A 25,522-nucleotide genomic window follows, 5' to 3' on the forward strand; every position below is an offset into this window, starting at 1 on the left:
GCTGTATACTACTCGCTGTATACTACTCGCTGCTTACTACTCGCTGTATACTACTCACTGCTTACTACTCGCTGCTTACTACTCGCTGTATACTACTCGCTGCTTACTACTCGCTGTACTTCCCATTTCTTTCTAACACCACCAAACTGAAACGCAATATTGAGAATTTGTGCATATTTCTGGATAAAGTATGCATACTCCCATTTAGTCAAGTAGAAATTACCAGGCATACAACTAACATGTCCTGCTACTACATTTTACAAGCTAATATATTTTTTGTCTCTGTAATGCTAAAATCTTATGTTTTGTACTTGTTCTCTGTATCTGTGAAATAACTCTGTATGCGTTACATGGCTTTGTATATTAACAAACTGTGGAGCTTTTCATCCCGGGCCTCCGCTGAAGATGGGTATGTATCCTATCGGATTCTCCTGATCAAGAATTATAAAATAAAATAAAATAAACAAATAAAATAAATAAATACCAGCTAAGAGGAGTAAATGATAAAATAGCAAATACCTGCTTCAGAAATATATTCAGTAGCAGTGCTGTATTTTTTCTAATGTATAGTAATGCGGAACGCTGACTTACAACCCATGCTATCAGTAACACGTCTTCATTACAGTGATAATGATCGGTACATTCACATTCTTTCCATGAATACTACAACACGTATATTAAAATGCCATCAAATCAAAAATCATATTTTTGCTGTACTTTTACAAATTGTCATGTCTTGGAAACTGTCCAACCTAGACATATAGAGCTAGAACACTTAACAAGATTTAGATTGGTAATAATACACTTAAATATAATACTAAATGTCTCTCAAGAAATACAACTTAATCGCACACTTTAATGACAGTTTTCTTCACCAACATCTAAGGTTCTACCTGATGCCATGTGATATTGTGTAGGTTACTTGGTTTTTGAAGTATTAAGGACAAATGGCAATATTGTTTATTTTCATAATCACTAATAATCATCTAGCAGTATCTCCAGTAAACTGTAGCATAAATTGACATTGACAATTAATTTTCCTGTCTCCTAGCATGGCATTTTACACCATACTCTGAATAGCATGCAGCTCTTTCAGTTGTCAAAATATGAACGGAATTATAAAAATTACAAAGACATGCATCTGGAGTGTTTGTCTCTGGCCTCTGCTGAAAATTGGCTTTGTTCCAAGTTGAACTTTCCCGGTTAACAAATATTAAATAAAATAAAATAAAAATAAAAATATGAATAATAAGTAGCAATCAGTGGTAATTTCTCTACTGTAGGACCTCATAGATTAACAATTCTGCTGCCATTTAGTTAGTAACTCCTTGTCATTTATAATACTGTCTATTATCAGTTGGTTAGTCACTTGGTTAATGAAGCCAGAGCCAAAAATGTCTTGACACCATAAAGAGCTCTGCTATGGGCATTAACTGGTAGTATGCAAAAAAGGCACTGTAGGCTTGAATGAGTTAATGTATGCTTGACTATCTGTGCTCCAACTTGTACAGCAACTTTTTTGAATATTTGTACTTCACAGGGGCACAGTACTTGTCTTCTTCTTCTTTCGACTTTTTCCCAGTTAGGGGCCACCACAGCGGATCATCTGTCCACTCATGATTGGCAGTGGAGTTTTATGGTGCCGAGTTCCCAGCCTGGTGCCCAACCTTCCACAGAAGGCACACACATGCACACACTCACACCTAGGGCCAATTTAGAGTGTCCAATTCACCTAATGCATGTCTTTGGGATGTGGAAGGAAATCGGAGCACCCAGAGGAAACCCACGTGACCACAGGGAGGACATGCAGACTCTGCACAGAAAGCACCCCAGCCAAGAATCTCTGGCTGTGAGGCGGCAATGCTAACCACTGCACCACCGTGGCCGCCCGCGCACAGTACTTGTCTGCAGATTGTTAAATGTTACACAAGACAAACCACATGGTATATTCCAATAAATGCATTTTCATTTCTGTATTCTGTATCATACTCAGTTCTGTTCTACATTTTGTACCTTCGTAATTACATTTTCAGTTCTATAGTATATAAGTCTAATATACTCACATTTGGAACTGCACTTGTTTGTTTCATGTTTTATGTAAAGACTGGATCATGGCTGAAAAAGACCAGGTGACCTGTACAATTGCCTGGTCAACAAATAAGCAAATAAACTCACCTGAGTACCACTACCTAATAACGAGTAAATAACCAAACATTGATTTGGTACAAATAAATTGATATATTTGGGTAATCACTAAATAATTATGTTAAATTTCCAAGTATCATAATTGCTGAGGTGATATAGATGGGTATTCATGCAGTATGGTCCTCTACATGAATAATATAATGACATTAATACTGGCAGAGCAGTAAATTCTATTCTGAGCAACATTTACAGTTTCTTATATTAATACTGAACATTATCATTCACTTTACCTTACTAGCAGCATTGCAAACAGTAATAGTTACTAGCGCTGCATCTATTTTTGTTTTCGTGCCTTAAGGTTACATCTCAGAACACTCCGCGTGGTGTACTTCAAAAACACAATGTCCATTGGGTACCTGATGGGCATAGGTTTTATCACCCATTCTTTGCTGTACAAACAGCAACCACAGATTCTACAATTCATTCAACAGGTTAGCTCTGCAAGTTCAAACACAACCTAACAACTGCATATTTAACAGAATTCCTTTGCATTGTATTTTATATGTTGATATTTGCATTCTGAGATTCTTATATGTGTGTTAAACATAAATCTAAAATTTGGTGTTGGCTAACTTCAGTTCACATTGACACTTTGTCCAGTGAGGACTGTTGCAATCACTACCTTAATGAGGGACACAAATGATAATGATTAAGCCAGAAACATTACTGTTATTACCAGCTGAGACACTGGCCTGCTAGGTCATTAAGCAGTAATGGCATAATATATTCTATGATTTTTGCATGTGTAATGTCAAAATAAAGAAACTCAAGATCAAAGAATGAAACATTTCAGAATTTTATGACAACTCTTTGCAAATGAAATGTGTATAAACAGAAGCTATGGGAACCTAAGAGATCTTAAAACGCATAAGCAGTATCAAGGTAAGAAGCATTTTAAAATCTCAATATCAGCAGACATGAAGTGTGTATCTTAAAAAAAATCCTTGGACTTCAGAAACATTAGCCACATTGTGGTAGTCAGTTGTATGTGAAGAGTGACCATGGCTAGGCTGAGTGTGATTAATAGATGCTATGAACTTGAATATGGAAGGCTATGCAAATAGCTACTTATACTCTATGCTAATGGTAGTATAGCTACATGGTAAAGAGCAATATTATTAAGATTTGTTTTGCTGTGTCTGCAAATGAGAGAAAATAATATGGTAGCATGATTGGGAACATAAAATCCGTGACTTGAAGCTGCATTGCCAGTGAGCTGACAGCAGTGAAATCCCAATGTTAATGCGGGGGTGTAGCTGGACTATGTAGCCACAGCTTTAGTGAATGTACCTATGCAACAGGTTGTTATTGTAACTAGTAGCCATGGGCTGTTAATGCCACAGCACCTCTGATGGTGTTGTTGCCTTCAGAGATGCAGTGTCATCTGATCTTGCTTAATATTTCATGGCCTTATTGATACTGACCTTATAAATATGTATCATGCGGACAGAAACATTATACAGGAGCTGCTAGGCATGTGTCATTCTCATCTACAGGCCCAAGGAAGTCATAGACTACCTATCACAGAAGATATTAAGATGTGTGTGGCTTTAAAAATACTACCTGCAGAGACTTTTCACTGGCCAACAGGGGACACAGTGGTGGTAACTGCGGTATCTACCTAATGAATAGTACACCAGTTCCTTGATGTCATGCTACAGCATGTGAGAGAGCATATGTGGTTCCCTCATAATTAGAGAGGAGGGACTCAACAACATGCGATTTTCTGGCAACATTATGCATTCCATGAATGTACTGCAGGGCATTGACACACCCACACTGAAATAACAGCGAAGAAGGTATTTGAACCAGCATTGACACACCCACACTGAAATAACAGAGAAGAAGGTATTTGAACCAGCATTGACACACCCACACTGAAATAACAGAGAAGAAGGTATTTGAACCAGCATTGACACACCCACACTGAAATAACAGAGAAGAAGGTATTTGAACCATTATGGTTAGTAGTTCATTAAATGCAACTGCATCACCTGGCACATGGTCTGTAATGCTAAAGGTATTACCTACAGTGTGTCTGCTGGCTACCCAGGCAGCCAGCATGACTACCATATATGGCACACGTGTGACTTATTTTATTAGTTTGTGAGAGGTGAAGTTTCCCAAGAGCATCTTATTTCAGATGCCAGATGTGGCCTGGAGCCCTGATTGATGACACCTATCAAAAATATACAGACCATGACAGACAGGGTCTATATCACAAAATCGAACTTCCAAAATGTCGAATACCATAAGTTTGAACTTGGAAGATCAAATTCGGATAACATCAACACTTCAAAACAGCAAATTTTTTCCCAGGGAAAAAAATTTCTGTTCTGAAAAACACAGTCATAACACAATCACACCAAACACCTTCAAAACCTACACTAACCCTAACATACACCACTATCAATGCACTATCCTTAACCCAGCCTTAACCCTAAAGTCTGTCACTACCACACACTTACCTGACCCACGCCCTAACCCTAAAGTCCGTCACTACTACACACTTACCTGACCCGCACCCTAACCCTAAAGTCCGTCACTATCGCAAACTTACCTCACCCGCACCCTAACCCTAAAGTCTGTCACTATCGCACACTTACCTGACCCGCACCCTAACCCTAATGTCCGTCACTACCCGTTCATGCACTTACCTTGACCCAGTCCGAAAATGCCGAAGCCGCAGAAACGGCCAACTGAATTCTTTCCCTGGGAAAGAATTCGGGTTTCTGCGGCTTCGACATTCTCAACTTTCGAACTACCAAGTTCGGCCTTCTGGTATTCAGCATTCACAACATTCGATTTTGTGATATAGACCCGACAGACAATGGATATAACTATGCCATATCACAAATCTGGATCATTGTAGATAATGTGTTTGGGTTACTATGTACATGCTTTTGGCTTTATTGATATATCTTGTCCTGTGCTGCAGTATGACCTTGGCACTTCTGCTAAGAAACTCAACACAACATAATATTGAGGAAACAGTTACAGCAGGAAGATTGTATGCAGAAGGAACATCTCTCAAGACATCAAGTAGTGGAGCATGAGCCAGATGAGGGCTTAGTGGAGGCCCAAGCAGCAGGGTGACCATAGTAGAAGGAGGCAGCCATAGTATGCCATGGCACTAGCCATGAGGAAACAGCTATCATATAGCTTTGACTAACAGTAAAGTACATATACTACAGTAAATGTGAAGCATGTAAACCTACACCCATATTGGGCTTACCCATGTATGGACTGGCCACCTTGTATCAGACAAAGGGAAACCAAGTAACAAAGTATAAATGGCAGGGTACAGTTAGCATCATGCTCTGGCCACCTTGTATCAGACATAGGGGAACCAAGTAACAAAGTATAAATGGCAGGGTACAGTTAGCATCATGCACTGGCCACCTTGTATCAGACATAGGGAAACCAAGTAGCAAAGTATAAATGGCATAGCACAGTTAGCATCATTGACTGGCCACCTTGTATCAGACATAGGGAAACCAAGTAACAAAGTATAAGTGGCAGGGCACATTTGCACAGATGGAGGTGGGAACATGAGTGTGAAGTACCTTCCGTGGAGAAATGTGGAGTTGTTATAGAATCAAGTATGATGACCATAAACATTGCAGTCCCAGCAAAATATTCCAAATAACATCTAGACCAAAGGGTAAAAAGGTCATACAGACAAAGAATTCAGTAAAAACTGTAAGAAACACCCAGCCAATCTAGAGACTTAATTATGTAATTCTAAAGTATAGACACACAATACACTTATGCTGTACAGGCAAAACATGATATTTCCACAGCTGGTGGGGTGGCATTATTGGCCTGAATGTACCCATAAAGACTTAAAAAGTAAAAATCCATGGGCATCCAGAAGCCATTTAGCTCACACCCTGGTATGCCATTAAATGGTAATTTGCATACATCCCATGGACTCCAATGTAGGTGGTTTAAGGTATTACAGTGAATAAGCTAGCTTTGCCAAGTGTCTTATGTAGTGGTACTGTTAAGGAAAGGGATTTTTGTAAGTTAATGTGTAGGGTTAGAGTTAAGAGCAGGAGCAACGTTAAGGTCAGGGTTAGCATCCTTTAGAAAGTGAGACAGTGGGTGAAGCAGATATTCTTCTGGCATATCCCCAATACCCAGGATATAAAACTGAGGTAATCCACAAGACTCAAGTTATGTCTGCTATCACATGTGTAACCCAGAGGGTGCCAGGATTAATAAGAAAAAAAGGATTACTCCAGATAAAAATCACTTTAGCTTTACAGGTTTTTTATACTCTGCTTTTTAGTTTTTATACTCTGCAGTTCATCATTTGGTGGATTTTTATTCCATGGGCACAGAAAGCCTATATAAAAGGTTCTGAGGTCTCAAACTTTACTTAAAAATTTTCTTCTACTTCTGCACTGAGGCACCCGCCCCCCAGGGAAACTCCTAGAGCTCAGCAGAAACCAAAATCAGGATGCAAAGGACAACAAAATAAAAAGTAGCATGGAACTCAGTTTTTCAATAGATTACAAAATAATCAGAAACATCATGACTGACAACTGGGTGGTGATTACAGATAATGGACAACTGGAAAAATTCCTAGGACTCCATCCTTGTTTTGTTTTCAAGAGAGTCAGGAACATTTGGGACTGGGTAGAGTACAAATTCAGACCAGAGTACAACAGCATAGTGATATACTATGTCTGCACAATTAGACCCATGCAGTACATAGTGATATACTATGCCTGTACAATTAGGCCCACACAGTACCTAGTGATATGCTATGCCTGTACAATTAGGCCCACACAGTACATAGTGATATGCTATGCCTGTACAATTAGGCCCACACAGTACATAGTGATATGCTATGCCTGCACATTTAGGCCTATACAGCACATAGTGATATGCTATGCCTGCACAATTAGGCCCACACAGTACATATTTCAATATGGCAAACACCATGGTGGCAGCATTATCAGTTGGATCACACAGAAACTATTTACTGCACTAATGAGTTACCCTGATGGGGGTGAACATCACAAATGATCTCATGTGTGATCTGCTGGAAGGAGTCATGCATGGTTCATTCCATGTCCCAGAAAACATTCCCTATCAGATCCCTTATTTGCATCTGGAAGACATCTGTCATCACGTGCAGTACCTGGTCCTATAAATAATCTCTTTGTTGTGGTGGTAGAAGACGTCTTCCATGCCAAGCAGCAGGAATGAAGGCACATGCAGGTCCCAGTCTTTCATCATCATCATCATCCTGGTCCAGAGAGTCCGAGTTACCTGCAAGTCATCTGGCATGTCATCATCTCCGGTGTTCGACAGGAGTGCCAACACTGGTCCCACACTCTGTCAAGGTTAAACACAATAAAAAAATGCACACAAAGTAAATGTTCCCAATAGATATGAGAACATAACATGTACAAACTGATGCAATCTACAGCTGGGAATTTCTTCTGTTTATAACTTTTCTACATGTCATATTACAGTACAGTCTGGCCTTATGCAACTGTAACACTGTTATGAAAGTCATGAATTCACTCCATAACAATGTAAAATAATGTTGTCTAACATATTTCACAGCCATATGCAAAACAGGTCTGGCATAAAACACAATCAGATGTGCGCCTAAATAATATTAAAGACGGTGTATGGTTAACATGATTAAAACATGATTAAAACATATGAGACTATTAACTGTGACATGTTTGCTCAAGGTATATCAAAATACATTACAGTTGTCAATTAAAACATAATTGTCAGACAATATGGCCATAAGGTGTATTTATACTTTGTGTAATAAAAGATTACAGTAACAGGTGTACAGTCATGACCATGCAACATACATTTTCAATGTTCTGTTATCAATATGCATTGATGATATCAGTAGAAGGCCATGTGTGGGCCACTATATCCCTCATATATTGTCATTACATTACTGCAGTGCATTACATGGCATGCAATACACAGTTTATCCAAGAAAATGCTGTGACTTGCTTAGTTATGAACCAGACATCAGTATGGTTGTAAAACACACATGTGCACAGACAGCAACATATACACCCGGAGATATTAAGATGAGGATGACATGACACTGTAGCATACAACACTCACATATTTCAACATTCCAAAACATTTGCTATACTTTACACTCACCATGAGAGACAGCAAAACATTTAGAATGGGATCCTCTAGTGTAAATCACTTAAGATATAAATTATAACAATATCAAACAAGCAGTCTGATAAATATCTTGTATTTGTGGTCTGGTATGTGTATCTCATACATTTATGTTGACATGTCAATACAACAGTTATTCTCAACTATAATTGAGGTTTATGTGCATGTAATGCATCATGTTGACATCCCCTGAATAAAAAATGTTTAGAAGAACAAGCAGTGGTAAACGTACAATATATACGCAAATGAGATGATCAATGCAACATGATTAATGGCTGACATCATAATATCATAAAACTGGAATGCAATACAACACCTTATAATAACTGGGCTATCACAACCACAGTGACATCTATTAATTGCTGAGATCATAATATAATATAATTGGAATGCAATATAACACCTTATAATAACTGGACTATCACAACCACAGTGACATCTATTAATTCTGGCTATGTCACACAAATATTACTGTTCTTCAATTAATTTATTTTATTTATTTAACATTTGTTTACAAGGAAAGTCCGACTTGGAACAAAGCCAATTTTTAGTGGAAGCCCGGGGCAAAACTCTCCAGATGTATGTCTTTATAATGTGAGAGGAAACCAGAGCACCCAGAGGAAATCCACACAGACACAGGGAGGACATGCAGACTCCAGAAAGAAGGCACAACAGCCGAGAATCAAACCGGAGAACTCTTGCTGTGAGGCAAGAATGCAACTGCTGCACCACTGCGCCGTCCCGTGTGTCATACGTGTCTAATCATCATGGCCGCTAGCTATGTTTGTAGAATTCTTATCTATGAACAATGTAGCAATGGTTAACTATTTAACAAACAGACACAACAGAAAACCATAATGGACTTTGCACAGAACTAAAGAAAAAAGAATGCAGTTTATCTTTAAGCCATCACATAAACATATTATACACAACACAATAGTCCATCAGCACCACCTACTGTTCAAACAGCAGTAACAGCACCATCAACTTATATACAAAGTATTTCCAACAAAAACAGTATGACAGTTATACAGAATGTCTGTCATTTAGATTGTGGCTTAAAAAATGTGGTTAACAAAAATACCCTGCTTATAACTTAAAGGGCAATGTTTAAATTAAATCTATAATGTTATTCACAAGAAATCAATGGTTATTGCACTTACTTTGCAGATGCATTGTGGTAGTCTGGCATTACTATAGCATGCTTTAACTGGGTCTATATTATATAAACGAAGAAGTAAAATCTCAACTTACATTTAATCACCCTCTATTTCCCTAAGCTGTACACGAACTGTCAAATCATCAATTTCTTTCCAAGGGAAAGAAATTGATAGCCCAAACACACACAAAACATTACAAAAAACACACCCTCCCTAACTAAATATACTAACTCCAAGATCACACTACAGTTGGGAAAAGGCCAGATTTAACAGAATGACCAACTGATTTCTTTCCAGATTTGGCCGTTCGATGTTGTGCATCTTCTAGTAACAGGGGCCGCTCAAAGGTAAGTCGAGATTTTACTCCTTTGATTATATAATATAGACCCATTTAACAATATTATGAGTGTTTCTGGGAATATTAATGCTGACATGTAAAACACATACATTGCTCCCTCTGCTGCTTCTTCAGTCTGTGCACACACTCAATGCACAGAGCTCAATTTTGGGCCTAATCTTCATCACACCAACAAAGAGGAAAAAAGATGTATTTCTGCCATTGAAGGATTGTGTCAGATGAACATGATGTATGCAATGTACAAACCAACAGTGACAAATCGTGAACATCAGATGTCCCTTAGCTTTGACATGAAATACAATTTCACATTTTGCATATTCAGTTATTGCTGTGTAATTCTTAATATGGCACACATATGGTGAGTACTGTACACAAATAGGAGAAACTGTGATTCAAAAGTACAACTTTTACCTATGTTTACAACCCTGACATCTACCTGCCTAACTAATCCATCTTGGCTTTAACTGCATGGATTTATGTAAGTTAAAAAACTTGACTGTATAACTATGCAGGGAAGAATTAAACACATAGATTTGTGCTTCAAAATTACAGGGTGGGTTAAAGAACAGTCCAGCTTCCACCATGTGCTGTGCATTACAAACACAAAAGCATGCAATCTTGAGCATGTCAGTATATTGCACACAACAATAACAAAGAACTATAGCAATCCAAAGTTTCAAGTGTCGTAGTTTGCAATAACACATGTGGATTTATTTGACAGACATAACTACATGATAGGAATTTAGATTCATCACTGGTATTTAATACATAAATATGTAAGTTAGGAAGGCAGTCAATGCTAAATAAGAATGGATTATGACATAATATTGTGACATTCAAAATGTACAGGTAACCTATGTATGCATTACCAAGCATTTACATATACGGCCATATTAATATAGGTAGGATGTTTCCAGAAACTTTGCGGATAATGGAGATATTCGTACTCATGCGTGATCTAAGTGCTATAGGCATTTATGCATCATATACATAGTATACATACCATACTGCATAACTGAATCTCTCATATCTGTTTTTAAATAGTAAATAAGGAAATATGAAAATAACTTCAACAATAATCTATATGAGGATTAGAACCCACATGTATCCATGACATATTCACATAAGAGATGGCACAATTCCTTCCATTACCCAGAATTACTGTGGGATGTTTCTAGAAACTTGCAAATAATTGAAACATGCACATTCATCTGGGATCAAAGCACTGTAGGTGTTGATACATCACGTACATACTAGATGTGTAAAAAAACTGTATTGCGTAACTTACCAAAACATTATACTTCTCACAAATCTTGCATGACAAAGGATATAGGGAACTGGCAAAATAACATCATATATAGTGCAGATTGAGATTTGAACATGGACATACGCATGAAATATTTGTATTAGTGTACTGATTAACATTTTGAGCGAATGGACTGCGCACTTCATTTAATGCTGTATAAATGTATGGCTTAAAGACAAAACCTGCCTTATAGAACTAGAATGTTTCAGTGTTTAACTGCCTTATAGTTGAATTATTTTGTACTCCAACATATGTCAGCCATACTGGTCTGCATTGCTTGTACAGTAATAAAAATGTGAACAACAAACAGTGATATGATAATGTACTCTCTATATAATATAGAGCATAATAATGTATGTAATGTATGTATTACTCAGCATTCCCACGTACAGAGGTATACTGTGTGATGCTTCTCAAATTTTTGCTGTGTAATCATCTGTGACCTAAATGCTACAGGCGTCACTTAACCATGCCTATTCCAGGTGTGTAAAAAGGGTCTATATTATAATGACAACAGTTCAGAATTTCGAATGCTCACATGAGCGGAAATTCAAGAACTTGAAATTGCTATTGTGGGGGGCTGTGCCCCCCACACACATCACTAAACATATATTCCAACTCCGAGATTGCACTACAGTGAGTAAAGGGCAAATATTCCGATCTTCACTGTACTGCGATCAAAAAATAGCAACATCGAGTTCTTGAATTTCCACTCATGTGAGACATGGTAATGTTAACTACATTTGCATAACTATTATCAGTACAAATGCCCTTTAAATACAATTGAAATAGTCTCATAACCAGATATGTCTAACAAATACATTTGTTATGATGTAGGAGTTGAGGTGTGGATTATGAAACTTGCTGTAGTCAGGTGACAATCCTCTGTGCCACTCCAATGCAGGTCATCATATCAGTGGTGGACTTGTACACCAGTCCTGTAGATCACAGTCCATCTCTGGTGCTCCCTCACAATCCAGTTCCATATCTCCATCATGGCGAAGATTGTGGGGCATACTTGCATCCTCTGCTAAGGTAGACAGGGAGCATCTGGGTGGTCCCCTTCTTGACCCAGTTCAGCATCCAAATATGATTAAGCATCCTTCTGGTTGACATCCTCAGTCTTGAAGGTGAAAGTGGTTCAAAAAAATTGCCTACAGAAAAATGCTAACTGAGGTCCCACTCAGTTTGTAGGTAGCAGCGGTCTCAGAAGTAAATGTATCAGTGTCAGATTTTAAAGTTGGTCCATATAGGATGGTATCAGACCATTGGAGGGCATTTGGCACATGTTACAGATATGCCTGTTTACTGATAACTATTGGGTAGTTTCACAGAGCACCTTCCTGTTACACCGAGGTATTGGTTAATGCACCAAATTTCGACTACTTACATAGAAGTGTGCAAATGGGATTTCAAAACATTGAATGTAGCTGCTTTATAGCTAGATTCAAAGATAAGCTGTCACCTATTAGCACTGTTGTGGTGGAGTACACTGTTCTGATCACATAACTATGGTATCACTAATTTGAATAAATCAAATCATACATGATGACAGTCTTTTTGGCTAAATTGTCTGCAGTATATACAACCTCTATGTGAAATAGAGGGATGCAGAACTGATAGATATGCATACAGATAGGTAAATGGGCTTCAGTGACAAGCAGATTTTTTTCACATATACAGTTGTAGAGATAAAAGGAAACAGCTTCAGTAAACAGTAGATAAAGATGGAACGAAAATACATCTGTAGTAATTTCTGATCACCCTGCAATGTCTGTGGCATGCTTATGTAAATGACTAGTTCAGAGGTTTCCGTAGGTTGTATGTTCACTGACTACTTTCCAGATATTATCTGATGCTTAGTAATATATGTACTCTAAATACAGCCATACAGCAAAACAAAGCCAGCAAACAATTCCCAAATGCCAAACTGGATCATGCAAGAAAAAGACAAGTATAAAAAAAGTAAGACAGCCACGGTACAAAAGCACTTTAATAAAATAAATAAAATAAAATAATAAATGGATGAGTGCTTTCGATTTGTATATGCTTCTTCAGATCCTGACATAAAGTTACTAACAACATAATTTTATAAGACAAGTCATCCTATCACAAAGCATTCCTTTGAAACGGAGTCTGCCTCACATTACTTGTTGGAGTTTACTCCCACTCAAAACAGATGTTATACTCACATTAGCATTGATGCCTGGATACCTGTGAGCTTGTAGTTTCAGAATCCAGTGTAACTCAGCTTGCTGTAAGTAATTATTAATGTCACCCTCCCCTAATGGTACCATATACACATTGCAATGTCCTAAAGCTAAAACTATGGCTAGGTTGCTCACAAATATGTTTGGCTAAGGCATTCTTAACATTCTGAGTTCTAATTTCATATAAATGCCTAGTTACCCTGTCCCTCCATCTCTTAATAGTTTTGCCTATATAAAAACAAGGGCAAAAATTGCAGGTTGCTAAATAAACCACGTGTGGTGGTACAATCAGCATAAAACCTCTGTGTAAACCTAAATATCATGCTTGGGTATATAAATAACTGTTGTTTGGTTATAACCTTGCAAATCTTACAACTTCTACAGGAGAAGGTGCCCAATCTATTCACCTTGGGTTCCCTTTGTTGGTTGTTATCACATAGTATCCCTTTCAAATTCCTGTTGTTCCTATAGGAGAATGTGGAAGCCCCCCCAACAATATCAGCTGTCTGTATGTCACTCATAAGGAGATGCCAGTTCTTGTTTATGACTTTGCATATTGTATCTATATCATTGGTATACTTGGTAACAAAGGATGCCCTGCACCTGATAGGATGCTGTGGGGGGGGGGCTCATATTTTGATTGCCACTGTCAGCAAAGTTCAACTCATGTTTTATTTTAGCCAACATTTCACCATAGTTAGCCAACATTTCACCATAGACCTTATCTACCAATTTCACGTTATAACCTCTGTTATGAAATAATCCTGTAAGTGTGCTAAACTCTTTTTATAAATCTTCTCCTTTAGTGCATATTCTAGATATTCTATGAAATTAGTTTTTAACTATATTGGGGAAAATGTGCCTGGGATGCATACTCCCATTCACCAAGAGTACATTTCTCCAGCAGTCTTTATGGTGTGCAGATGTAGTGATGTCTTCATTCAGTTCCCTTTTGGCTAGAACATCTAGAAAATCAATTTCTGTAGTTGAATACTTAACAGTACACTTTAGAAAGTTGGTAGTAGATTCTAAATGTGAAATAAACCTACATAATGAGTCTTCTCCCCCTGACCATAATAAAAAGATGTTGTCAACAAAACGTCTGTAAAATTTAACACAATCTGGAACTTCCTCACAAAAAAGATGCTTACCCTCCCAAAAATACATGACCAGATTGGAGTACGAATTCGTGCACGGGGTGCCCATAGTGACACCCCATTTTTGTAAGTATAGTTTTTGGTCAAACACAAAAACATTGTGCCCTAAAATCCAATCCAAAAATGTGCAAATCAAGTTTACAATGTCATTAGTAAAAGCATGCTGAAGAGTTAAAATCTCCCTTATGGCTTCTATACCATAAACATTCGGAATAGATGCAAATTTTTCACATCTAAAGTAACCATCAGCCAGGAGGCATGATCTATAGTATGCAAAGATTTGGTTAAATCCTTTAAAAACTGTGAGGTGTCTCAATATCGTGGGTAACTTAACTATGATCTGTTTCAATTTGCCCTCTACATATATAGATAAAGGTTCTGTTAACCAACCTCCACCTGCAGCCATAATAAAAATATATCCTTATTCATTTCTGGCTAATTTGTACTGTCTGTAATATGCTTATGAAAACTAATGAGTTCTGATGATTTTCATAAGGTGTATATTTTAACGGACTAGTTTACGGATACTCTCTGATATTTAGTAATATAGCAGTGATTGTTAATACGTTTAATCTGATACAAACAACATCTCTGATATTTAGTAATGTAGCAGTGATTGTTAATACGTTTAATCTGATACAAACAACATGAGGATTGCTATAACTATTTACTGTTTATTGCGCTCATACGTAGCCAAGAGAACATAACAGTTCATTTTAATATGCATTTTCATCACAGTTTCTGTATAACTTCCATTATGAGTGTTGCATATCATATAATGATAGTAACGTTTGTTATGACGTGTGCCACTATGGTTATATTTGACAGGCATCCAACATTCTTGGGTACATGTTCATTATGTCTGGAAATGCATGTAAGTATGGAAATACCAATATGACAGTAATGAGCTTGTGGCGCAATGGTTGTATGGTTGTCCTTTAGTTGCTGTAATATCCATTGTCATGGATTCAAATCTCACATATGACCAATGCAACAATTTTAATGGATTAAAAAACTAAAACACTCCACAGAATGTAAAAGCAAACGTGTAACAAAAAACATTCACTGGAAGGCAGCAGAAACATTACTTTATTTATTCATAGAGATTTAGCACTTTTGTCCAAAGACTTCATCAGAATAAAAAGTGCAGTAAAAAATACATTTAAATACACTAGCAAATAATTAGCACTTAAACAACCAACTATCAGTTCCAATTCAGTCTGTAGAACGCATTTAATTAATGACAATGTTGTATGTAAACCAGCCAGTGTTAACAAATATACTACATTAATACCAGGATATTTGTCTGCTTGCATCTTTACGTTCCAGAACGATTCTCTTTTAGAATTTTGTTCTTGTAGTTACCTCCTCTCAGATCTTTGGAACTAACTCTAAGATAGAAAAATAAAACTTTTTAAAAGACTTACATACACATGTCTACAGTAGTGAGGAAATCATTCTATGTTGCGCAACTTATAAACAAAGGTACGGCATTTAAGTCCAAGGAAGCCATTGTTTCACTGTATTCAGCATTCATCAGAGCTATCACTGAGTACAATATCACCTTTGGTATGTACATAACCAGGCATATCCAACAATTGGAATGTCCACAGAGGTTCCTCACTAAAAGAATACAGTTCATAAGTAAATGTCCTATGCTGACCACTTCAAGGTGCTATCCCTGCATTCTATCTCCTACAGGATTTTGAGGGAATATCTATGCCTGGCATACAGGGAATTGTCAGACCCCACTCTGATGGACTTCCTGTATATCCACAAAACAAACAGTACTAGAATTACCTGTTCTAAAGACTTAAACCTTGCCTGTGATATAAATAGGACCTGGTGAAGAGATAGGTATGTATCATAGAGACTACCCCTAACAGGAACCCCACCCATGAGAAGCAGAGTTCCTCCCTAACCCAATTCAAGTGCAACTTAGACAACTGGATGAGGAACAGGAATGGTTTGGCACTTATGTCTCTAATGGGCACAGGCAACCTGTAAATGGTTCATCTCCCAGGCCCCTGCTTGTAAATGTTTCACCTTCCAAACCCCTGCTTACACTTATCAAGGGTATCAGAACTTGTCAGACAGTTGGGATGCCTGGCTAGGCTTAAAAATGCTTTTGTGGTCATTATCCTAGTAAACACTTATGAACCTATGGAATGCTTAAATAGTACATTATCTATGTCTTTTTTACTTTATAGTATATAAGTATTCCTTTATTGTAGTACTTAACTTCCTTGTTGTCATTTTTATATAAAAGGAGTAACAACAGGAATATAGCAATATACATTATGCTTGTACTGTTACAAAGTGTCCTTCTGATTTAATACTTCTATCTGTATGGGCAACATAATGGAACGACCTTCCCAAACGTAGCTGTAACTAGTACACAACCCACATTTGAACATCCCTAGATTTTTGTCAGTATGAATAAAATTAACACATGTATGATCTTTCTCTAGCAACTGATTGATTGGCCTAGCTTTTTTAACATAAAAGGTTGGTTGGGAAGGAAGTTAAGGGTTAGAATAAAGGAATACTTACTGTATATGCCATAAAGAAAAGAGACAAAAATAATGCACTGTTCAAGCATTGCACTCTATGTACGTCTTTTAAAAAGTTTTATTTTTCTGTCCTAGAGTTAGTTCCAAAATATTTGAGGGAAAGTAACTACAAGAACAAAATTCTTAAAGGAAAAAACTTTCTGGCAAGTTAAGATGCAAGCAAACAAATATCCTGGTATTAATGAAAGCATCTGTATAAAATGTTTTTAAAAATACTATGGGCCGGATTTATGAAGGCTTGCATGGAGTGTAAGAACAGTGTAAGACGGGAGACAGGCAATATGTCTGCCAAGCGATTCAGCAGTAGCCGGCAGGGGCATGCATGAGAGCTTCTAAAGCTACTCTTGCACGGACAGTGTTATGGTATGCAAATGATCTCATTTGCTGCAGAAAGCTATGCAAATTAGGTCAATTTGCGATGCAGGAACCACTAACCTGTCCGTGTAAGAGTAGTGTTTTTTTGCAGAAATGTACTCCATTGGTAATGGAGTACCATTCTGCAAATAGCTAAATGGAGCTATGATAGCTCCAAATAAAGGATGCATCTAGTTGAGTAAGCATGCCAATGGCCAGATATAAGGCCATTGGCATTTGCAAATGTTGTAAATCCGTAAAATCCAATGTTATTTTTTTTCCCCGATCGCCGATGTTTAAGCGCAGCGCAGCATCACGCACACATGCTGCGCTATAAATAAAATAAAAAAAAAGGCAAAAATAGCCACAAATGTGCATTTTCACTAAAATGCTTGTTCTGCCATGCAGGTGAATGGCAGACTGAAAACAACATGGCCACTGAGTAGTGGTTGCTAAGGGGGGAAAGCTCAGTGTGAGAGATGTAACCAAGCATTAGTAGGCAATCCTATGCAAATGAGGATAAGGAGAGTGAATCCCAATTCCCAACATGTGAGCCATGTCCCTAGAGTGTAAGTGTAGGAGTAGGGTAGTAGTCGAGTAGAAGATATGTGACATCATGAGGGGGTATGTCTGAAAGACTGTAAGGTAATTGGAGCACAGTGGCATGTGTTCGCCCTGAGTTGCTCAGGATTGCAAGAGGCGTGTTCACAGTGGTAGTAGCTGAAAACAAGAAACCAAAGGCGTACGCCATGGATATAGCTGAAATTTCTTGCAAACGTGCTTACACTGTGTGCGTGTGTGTGCGCTTGTGTGCGTGCGTGCATCTGCGCTTGTTTGTGCACCCCTACCCCTTGTGGAAACAGAAAGGGAAAAAGGAAGGAAAAGAAGTAGTAGGACGTTAACCAAGGAGAACTAGCAGAGCTGCCAGGTGAAATATATCACAATCAGCCAATTACACAGGCAGTTGACTAGTCCAGCCCAGCAATTTAAACTCTGCAAACAGCAGTCTAACCTGTTTTTTCACAAGAACTCTGCAACACTGCAGTATAGAAAGAGTGAAAACTCAAAAAGCTTAAGGCTGACAAAATGTTAGGGGTTGCCATTGCTATTATAAAACAACATGTGCAAGGTGCTGAGGGAGGTGATGTTGTGAATGCTGCTGAGCAACCCACAGTGAGGAGACGGAGAAGATTGTACAGACCAGGGTAACCTACCAGGGGCTACATGAGCTGGAGATAGTGGAACGCTATAGAATGGACAGAGACCTCCTACAGCAAATTGTTGAGCTGTGCCGGCCACGCCTGACACACAGAACCAACAGAGGGGAACCCATCCCACTGGATACCAAGGTATGTGTTGGCCTACGAATACTACCTACAGGTACCTTCCTGAGACCAACTGGTGATATGATTTTTCACAGGAATCAGCATCCAGGGTACTGCACCAGTTCCTGGATGCCATGTCAGCACATGTCGGTGAGCATGTATATTTCCCCAATTCCAGTGAGGCATTGGCCAGCAATATGCGTCTCTTCCACCAAATAGCAGAATACCCTGAGGTGGTGGGTGCAATAGACTGCAAGCACATACACATCAAAGCACCACCCGGTGAGCCGGGTAGGGTCTACATCAACCGCAAGGGCTTCCCCTCCATCAACTGTCAGATCATGTGCGATGCCCAGGGCATAATAATGAATGTGTGCACTGGCTGCCCTGGAAGCTATCATGATTCCCACATCTGGCATCTGATGCAGCTGTACCAGAGATTTGCCAATGGGGACATCCCTGATGGTCACCTAGTGGGGGATGCTGGATACGCACTGGAGCCGTGGCTGATGACACCCATCAGAAATGCACACACACCCGAACAAGAACTCCATAATGAGGCACACGCACAAACAAGAAACATTATTGAGCATGTGTTTGGGATGCTCAAGTCACGGTTCTGGTGCCTGGACACATCTGGTGGAGCCTTGCAGTACTCACCAACTACATGTACCCAAATTGTCATGGTATATGCCATGCTACACAATATGATCCTGCGAAAACAGCTGCAGCAGGAACAGCATGGGGCAGTGCCAAACAGCCCCCCACCATTGCCAAGGCCTCCACAGACACAGCGTGACTCAGAGGAGGAACAACCTGAGCCTGCCCCAGTAGGCAGAAGGAGGCGTGCCCAGTATGCCCTGGCCTTGGCAAAGAGGCAACGCATAGCAGATACACTGACTCAGTAGGAAGCCTGGAAATGACACCTCTCTCTGACTCGCACATACAATAAAATGGATGCCTAACTTGACACTACCTGTTTTCAAACATGTGTAGGGAGTGTACTATGTGCATCCGACATAGGCAGCCCTGCAGCATCACCTGAGGCATCATTGCCCTATATTAAGCAATATAAAGCAGTGTTAAGCACGTTACCACTATTTAGCATATTTAAGCACAATTGTGCGGAGCTGTGCACCGTGCAAACTAGCTCAACGTCGGGCAACGTTGGGCAAAGTTGGGCAAAGTCAGGCAAAGTCGGCTAAACATGCTCACAGCTGCTTTACTGTTCCTTAACCAGTCAGGTCTACCCAGCAGGAAAATAAAAAGCAGTGACAGGGCTCAAACTCCGGATATTTTTATCTATAGTCACAGTACTGAATCACTAAGCCATGACAGCATTTCACTGGCACAGACACAGCAGGGCAATTGTAGACTAACGCAAGCACAAACAAATGCTGTATCATGCCCTCTGAACTTCCACCCAGGCCTATGCAGACAGATAACAGCAGGCCAGGCAGTGTGATGTTGGTTGGGTAGGCTATGAAGTCACAAACTAATACATGTGAAATTGGAAGCTAAGTTCTGTAGTACAGTAGTATGCCTCAAGCCAGTACAATAGGCAACAGTACAGACTGAAATGGAGTACCTGACATAGCAGTGCAGGCCTAGCAAATGTGTATAAGTGTCAGGTGAACCCCTCATCCTATGTACACCCACAGTAACAATCAGGTGTGCCCCCTGGGTAGAAATGTACAAATAATAGCTGTCCCCCCTGTATGTAGAAATGTTGATAAGTCTATGCAAAGTGACTCATGGAAGCCCTGCAGGCACAGCGTGCTTCCTGTCGATGTACAACACAAAGGTGAGCCCTGAAGTAAAAACTAACTTGATTTTTTACACACATATAGTATACATGTCCATACTGGGCATGCTCACACACTTAAATAAACAAAGCAAATGTCAGTCAACAACATATTGAAAGGTCATACTGGGCATGCTCACACACTTAGGCAATGTCTGAGTACAGCAGTGGGCCTCACATATCTGGCAGTTGCAGTTCTTACCCCAGAAATTGTCAGTATTCACCAATCCTGCCTTGCGCACACAGTTATCTGAAAACAGACCCATATAATAAATTGGACTCCTGTCATAATCAAACTATGTACTACAAGTACTGAACATGTTCAGAGAAAGTGAAAATTCAAAGATCAATAAATCTCCGAGCAGTATCATCAATAAACAATGAGCGCTCCTAACATAATCCAATCCATGTTCTGGCAAAAATATTGTCAAAGAGCCAATAGAGAACCATGAAGCTTTCTTCCGCAATGTCATATATATCAATGTAAACACATATATGTTCTGAGTCAGTGCAAACTGTAAATGAATACATGTACATGACTGACACTGCCAACATCTTGTCAGACAGGTTCATAAATATTTACCCCCCTCTCACTGACAAAATGGCCCATTATCATACCTGGAGATTGTGAAAACCCAGAAATCACATATACAATGGTTAAACAGCACTTTCCAAACCTAAAAACACGGCGTCTATGGGATGACATGGTTTCCCTAGCTGTGTCATATGTGAACTCCAAAACAAACAACCCTGCACCTGAACAGTCTGTTGAGATTCACCCTCTGTACAGGATATGAAACTGTTGAATGTATTACAGCAACATTTGGCACACTCCACAAGTGTTGGTGCACAGCAGACCATAGGAATTATTGTCTTATAAGCCTATTAAACCTGATTTGCAAGGCCATGGAGTTCATCGTGATGGAACTCATAAACAGAGCTATTTTGAGCCTACAAACACCCAACACTACCAATTTCGGTTTGGTCATGTGCAGATCATGTTTCCCAAACCTGCTAGACTGTTTTCAAGGCAGTCACCCAGGACATACATCAATGAAATGAGCTACATACGTCCCACATAAACCTTGGAAAGCCCTTTTCCAACATCCCAGACACATGTCGTATCCACAAAATCAACAACCAGTGCATAAATATGTATGTCATCTGATGGATTGCCAACTGGGGCACAGATAGATCCCACAAGGTAAGAATTGTGGTGTCCTGTTCAAGCTGGTAACAACTGCTGTCCCCCATGTCTCAGTCCTGAGACCCCTACTGTCTGGTGTATACTTTTCAGAAACACACGAGGGCTATGTTTAGCAAAGTTTGTGGATGACTGCAAAAAAGTTGTCATAATCGATGTTTGGGACAACAGAGACATTCTTAAAAAGGGTCTCAGTCAGACATATGTGGTGCAAAAATCATGGCCTCAAGCTGCAGTCATACAAATACCACACAGGTGCAAACACCCTAAATATGTAGGTGATAACAAGGGATCCATGGACACATGTAGATAGTCATCTCCACGTCCAGAAAATCATGCTATGTGTTCCCACAAACTGCCAAAGTCTTTGCATGTAGGTCAAAGGAGGTTCCCTCTACTCATCAGTCATCAGACCCGTCAGAGAGTACCACAACACACTTGCGATGAATCTGACTGTGCACCCTCAGCAGCTGGAAAGACCACTCTAGTACCTCAACAAGAGGTTTGCTGGCCTGAAACAGTTGCCCCATGCAGCAAGACTGAATATAACTCAATCTGTACTCTGTTGCATACTGTCTACTCAGGAGATCTCTGCCCAACAGACAGGTCCATGTCCAATGCAGAACTGATGTACATGTGCTATCTGAAGTAAACCCAAGCTCACTGTACCACATGCTCTAGGGATATCATCATCATAACATTAAATCGAACATGTTGGAGGGACACATTACTAACTCACAGACTTCCCTTGCTTTGAAACAGGCTCCCGACCAACATTAAGCCGAGACCCTCACTGACACTCTTCCAGAGGAGCCTTGATGAGTGTATGTGAAACTGAACTGTCACACCATGGATCACTTCATCAGCTCTACTACACAGAGGCCTAGGGAACTAACTCCATGGGTGGTGATAGCTGCACAATCTGGCCATACTAATATATGCCTTCAGGCTGATAGCCTAGTACCTACCTATGTACCTCTCTATATATATGTAGGGGGAACACAGTATAATCAGCCAAAGATGGATGGCCAGAGATGTGTGTAAGAGGATGACCATTACAGGGAGCCTTCCAGGACCGTCCCTCCCAGCACACATCCCAATGGCACGAAAGACATGAGGTGCACATCTCTCGCACTGTACATAACAGCCACCAGTATCTGTAAGCATTACAGTGTATGTGGTCCATGTGCCTGCTGTACAACATGACTGTACAATGAAGTACACATCTACTATCTGTAGACATGTACCTGTCACATAGGTTCATAGGTATGTAATAGACTATCTCCACTAAGGCATATATCAGCCTACGCAAGTTGGGCAGCCTTCACCACAACATTGGGTAGTCTCCCAAGGCCTAGTTCTAATAGTTAGTACCCTAAGCCCCTTTCTAGTGGGGCTGCTGATGTGATGCCTGGCATGAATTGTCTGTTTCCCATCCACTCATCAAGGTTCCAATTGAAGAGTGTCAGCGAGGGGTTCTGTCTGATGTACATTGGGACTCTGTTCCACAGTAAGGCAAGTGTCTGGGATGGCACTCTATCCCACCAGCATGTTCTATTCATCGTTCTGATGAGGTTCATATCCCTGGAATGTGTAGGGTGACTCAATGTTGTTATGTGTAGATGGAGCATGTTCAACAGTTGTGTGTTGGACATGGCTCTGTATGTTAGGCAGAGTGTGCCTCTGAGTAGGCGGTACGCAACAAAGAACAGATATAGTTTTACCAGTTGTGTTGCATAACACAACTGTTTGGGGCCAGTAATCCTCCTGGTGAGGTACATATGTGGTCTCTACAGCTGCTGGATATGCTAAGTCGAGCACATCCATAATGGTGCACTGTACTCAATGATGGGTCTGATGATGTAAGAGTAGAGTGCCAACACTACCTCTTTGGATCCTGATGCAAACCCTTTGTTGATTAGGTGGGCCACATAGGATCACCCAATCACTTTGGCAACATGGTTGTCAAAGGAAAGATGACTATGTACATGTGTCCCCAGATCCCTTATCACCTTGTCATTTTTAAGGGGGTAACACCCATGTGGTAGTTTGTGTGTATTGTGTTTTCAACAAAGAGGATCACTATGCATTCCTCCACAGTGAGCTTGAGGCCATGATTCTGACACCACACATCTGTCTCATAGAGTCCCTTCTGGAGAATATGTCTGTCTTCTGGGGAATCTATTATGGCAAACACTTTACAGTTCCCTGCAAACTTAGTCAACCACAACTCTCCTGTGTTGGCATGTACATTTGAGAAGTCTATACCAAACAGGAGGGACCCCAGGACTGAATCCTGGGGGACACCAGTCGTTACCGGTGTAGAGTCTGAAATGTAGCCAGCAACTTGTAACGTGTGGGATCTATCTGTGAGCCAGTTTGCAATCCATCTTGTGATGTATGGATTCATGGCCAGGTTGGTGAGTTCATCTATGATACCTGACTGGGGAATGGTGTCAAAGGCCTTAGCGAGGTATAGGTAGGCTGTGTGGAGCTCATTTCAATCATCTGTAGCCTGGGTTACTGTCAAAGAAATCCACCCAGTTCAGGAGGCGTGGTCTGCATTTGATGAAGCCAGACAGGGTGTGCTCAACTGTGTGAAGGTTCCCAATCTCTGTATTGCTGACTTCCATTATGATTGGCTCCATTACCTTGCAGAACACACTCGTCAGGCTCATAGAGCATGAATGCCAAGGGGTATTTGTGGCCCCACCCCTGTGGAGTGTGAAGAACGTTGCTGTGCAGCATTCTATGGGCACATTTTCTGTAGAGAGCATGTAGAGAGAGGTGTAGGTATCCTTGATGAATATGGATACATCCTCACCCTATGTGCTATGATTCAGGTTCTGATGCTGGAAGGTATGGAATGAGTAGTATCCTAGTAGTGCTGATGTGCTGTCTGGAGCCTTGAACTAGGTTACTGATACTGCCCAGATATCAATATCCTCCATAATGAGAAGTGCCTTGAGTGTGTGCATCTTGAGGCTGAGATTTCTGGCAAAGAGTAGCATTTAGCTTGCTTTGTGGTTATTTGTGTTGGTTACGGGGGTTGGTTTGTCCTGTGTGATTGGTGTTCCACACCCGACGTCAGCGCCTTATTGGTCCCATCAGAGCATAACCTAATTACCCTACATATCCACATCCTGCACCCACACCCCCATTAAAGAAACCATGTAAAAAATGTCTCCAAAGCCAACTTCGTGCTTCTTAAGACAGATGTGCTGAACTGCAGGACACTCATGTAGCTGGACAATACAGTTACAACTACTGAATCATTCACAATTGCACTTTATAAGCACTTACATGACTACATGCATTGTGCTATCCCAAACAGAACCAAAATGCTAGCCTCCAAAAAAAGGAAGCCAATCTGGTGTTCCCCTGCCATAAACAAACTGCACAACAGAAGGAAAATACTGTTGCAAAAGAGGGTAAAACCCCATGAGGGGAGGAGCTCCATGGTCCACATCAGTAAGAAGCTGTGATCCATGATAAAATCCTCCAAAGCTAGTTATGAAAACGAAATTGACACTGATTCTAAAGACAACCACATAGCATTCTATAGCTATGTCAAGAATCTCAATGGCAACACTCAGATCTGCTCTGAGTCACAGCACAATGGCACTAAATATAGAGACCCAACTGATATTGCCAACATCCTGGCAGATAGGATCAGTGCTAACTTC

The sequence above is a fragment of the Protopterus annectens genome, chromosome 15.part0, assembly GCF_019279795.1.
Source record: "Protopterus annectens isolate FY-2018-M chromosome 15.part0, PAN1.0, whole genome shotgun sequence".
Lineage (NCBI taxonomy): Eukaryota > Metazoa > Chordata > Ceratodontiformes > Protopteridae > Protopterus > Protopterus annectens.